Source organism: Belonocnema kinseyi, chromosome 10 (genome assembly GCF_010883055.1).
Source record: "Belonocnema kinseyi isolate 2016_QV_RU_SX_M_011 chromosome 10, B_treatae_v1, whole genome shotgun sequence".
NCBI classification, from domain to species: Eukaryota; Metazoa; Arthropoda; class Insecta; order Hymenoptera; family Cynipidae; genus Belonocnema; species Belonocnema kinseyi.
In genome coordinates, this window is record NC_046666.1 from 35,567,907 (window position 1) to 35,571,539 (window position 3,633).

The window sequence follows — 3,633 nt, forward strand, 5'->3', positions numbered from 1 at the left end:
AAACAGAAGAACTTATGGAAGGGTAAACTAGGGGATGTGAGGGATAATGATATGTGGGGAATTAAGTAAAAATTCGGGAGAAGTAGGAGGAGAGAGTCTATGTAGGGGAAGTAGAGAAAATAATTACTAATAAGAGTGAGTAGGAAGGTGGAAGTGACGAGAGGGGGACATAGAGAAGGAAATGCATCGGAGGAAGAAATTGGAGAAAGGGATGTAGGGTAAAGTAATGGGATATAAGCAGAGGAAAAGTAGGTGGATTGGGGAAATCGGCGTAGGGGAACTGAGGGATGTGAGGGGTAATGATGGTAGTGAAAATAGAGGAAAATTTGGGAGAAGTAAGACAAGTGAGTGTAAATGAAGGAAAGTAGAGGAACTAATAATAGAATATGGATTATGGCAGGAAATTAGTGGCGGAGGATTGAGTAGAGGGGGAAGTAGCAATTTAAAAAGTTGGGAAAGGGGAGACGTGTGGTGAAGTGTGGGGAAATAAGCATAGAAGTATTTTAATTAGGACAAATCAGGGTTGAGAACCTAGGGAAAGTGAGTGGTAATAATGGTAGGGGAAGTAGGGGAAAGTTGGGAAGGAGAAGTAGGAGAAGCGAGTAAAAGTGATTGGAAGTGACGTAAATGATTAAAAGTAAGAGTGACTAGGGAGAGTAAATTAGTAAAATACTAGCTAAGAAGTTGGGAAAGGGTGGTGCAAGGTGAAGTGAGGGGAAATGAGGACAGGCCTAGTAGGTTAACTGGGGCAAATCAGCGGTGGGGATCTAGGGTAGTGGATGGTAATGATAGTAGGGTAAGTGTCAGGAAATTAGTAGACTGGAAACAGGGAAAACTATGATAGGGGCAATAGGGAAATTGATTGAAAATGATTGGAGGGGTAGTGAAGGAAAATAGCAGAAGTGAGGGGAAATAATGTAGGGACAGTAATGGAAATGAAGGAAGGGAACCTAAGAGTATATAAGGAAGCGAAAGAGAAAGGAGATTAGGTGTGAGAAGTGAGGGGAAGTAGGTGAAGTAGGGGAAAATGAGAAAAAGTAAAGTTGGTGAAAGTGAGGGGAAGTCGCGAAAATGAATAAAAGTAAGAGTGACTAGGGAGAGTAAATTAGTAAAATACTAGGTAAGGAGAACTGCAACTATATAGTATTAATAAATGATTATTTTTGCTAAATTAAATTAATTATTAACTCACCTGAGTAAAAAGTAGACAAATAGTTTTAAATTTCTGAAAAAAACCCGCAAATTTTTGGTAATATTTGAATGAAATATTATTAGCAATAATAATAAGTTTTATGAACTTTTAATTTTGTTAACTTTAATAACTTATTTGACTCACTTAATTGTAAAGTGGACCAAAAGTGAAAATTTCACTTAAAAAACTGCAATTTTCTAGCATTATTCTAAAAGAATATTAGTAAAAATAATTATAAATTGTTTAAAGAATTATGTTTGTTAACATTAATTAAGAATGACCTGACTCTAATTGAAAATTGTACAAAAAGTAGAAATTTGTTTAAAAAATTGCGACTTTCTATCTCTAATCTAAGAGAAAATTGCTTTGTCATATTTTATTCGAATTCTTTGGCTAATGTTCAAGAGAAATGTAGAGTTTCAACGCGATTCGGCTAATAACGATGGTGTTGAATAAAATGTACAAAAACGTCGTTTTTTCTTATGGGAAATACGTGTTAAACTTCATGGGGTATGCATGAAAAATCGAGAAAAAAATTTTTGTACCACCCTATTGATGACGATAGTTTAAATAAAAAATTCGATTTAAAGAAGGCTTAATCAGAATAACATCAGGGATACTGATTTCTTACCATATAATGAAATGAAATGTAGATGATACATTTGGTGGACAATTTCAGGCAACGAAACATTAAGAATTTTTTTTTCGTGGTCGTAAACGTGAAATCGTTTTGGGCGGCGGTACTCAGCTCACTTCGCGATTAATTTGGCAATTACTTCGCGCCTCGCCACTTGGCGTAAGGGGAATAGAAGTTGCAGCTGACATGAGAAAAAAAAGGAAGAAGATAGAAATGAGGAGAAAGATTGGAAGATTGGAAAAGAGTGGAGAGGGAAGGCAAGAAAAAAGAGAAAAAAAATCATGACATGAACATTCCGGGTTCTTGCACTCTTCCTGTTCGTACCACTGTCGGCTTTGTATGTTTGTATTATTTTTTTCCCCCGATATTTTCGCAAAAGAAAGTACGAGTGCTTGAGCTACTCCATTTAATTTGTGAAATTAAAAAATTTTTAAATAGCTATAGTAAAAATGTAATTCAATTAAAAAAGGTTAAAGCCATTAAGGATTTCTGTAAATATTATTTAAAACTGATATAATTATGCTCTAATTTTGGGAATTTTAGATTATCAGAAATTTTATTTTTCGAGATTTTTTAGTCTCCTTTAAATTTATATTTACAATCAAAGTTCTTCTTGAGATGGGCTATTTTTTAATTTCAATGCATTAAAAGCTTGACCTTTTCCGCATTTGAAGCAATTATAGTTAGACGAATTGTAAGTTTTACTAACTTAATAATTTGGGAGGGGTGAAAATCGAATGTTTTTACTTTTATTTCGAGTTCTTCATTCAACATTTTTGGAAAATTGCAGATTATGTATGTATTATAAACTAGGAAACCATTTATAGTAACTATTAACTGATTGTCAGTAATCGGTTTCCAGCTATTTCAATCAGTGAAATCTCACTGATCAAATTTAGTGTACGATAGAGAGTTTTTTTCGGTCCATTATTAAAAACTTGAAATAGAATTTTTTAAAGATTTTATTTTATTTAGACCTTGGTAAAGAAACTGAAGATACGACGTGTGTATTCATGAAATATGATTAAAGTTTCTAAGCCGCAGTTAATTTTTCTTTAATAAGTGACCCAGTTCTATTAAATTACTGGTTACACCAGGTACGTTCGGTAGTATACGATAGAGGTTGCTTGTGTATCGAAAGTTTAATGATATTGACACTTGTTGCGAATCATGAGAGCAAATAGAATTTTGAATAAGCTCTTTATGAAAAGCAGCAAATTAGTTGCAGCCGCTAATTAATTAATCAGTTATTTATTCAGTGTGAAATTATATTGAATAATAGATATATGGGCTCTGAAAAAATTTGGGAACATTTTTAATTCTGAAAGTTAAACAATTTAAAATTTTTAAATTTTGAAGGCTTTATTTGAAGATTTTTGGATTTTAAGGTTTCGTCCGACCGTTCCACATTGTGCCAAAAAGCACTTAAAAAAATCACTCTACGTTTCCAACGGAATTTCATGTATTTTTTTAAATTAAAGATACTAGAGGCTTTCAGAGACTATTTTAGGAGACAATTCGGAGATGAAGCTATAGGACACCACAACTGCGATCTTGAACACGATGCGTTGGAAAACTCAATTGAAAAAGTCTGTGTCACTGAGGTTAGGGATATAATTAAGAATTTGAAAAACGGTAAGGCTGCCGCGGTAGAAGGTATTAACGCTGAAATGCTTAAACATGGTGGCGAGTACATACCACCTAGAGTTTGCGAATTGATAAGTTTATGTTTCGAGATGGGAGACGTCCCAGACGATTGGAAAGAAGCGATTATCGTACCAATATACAAGAGAAAGGGAGATAA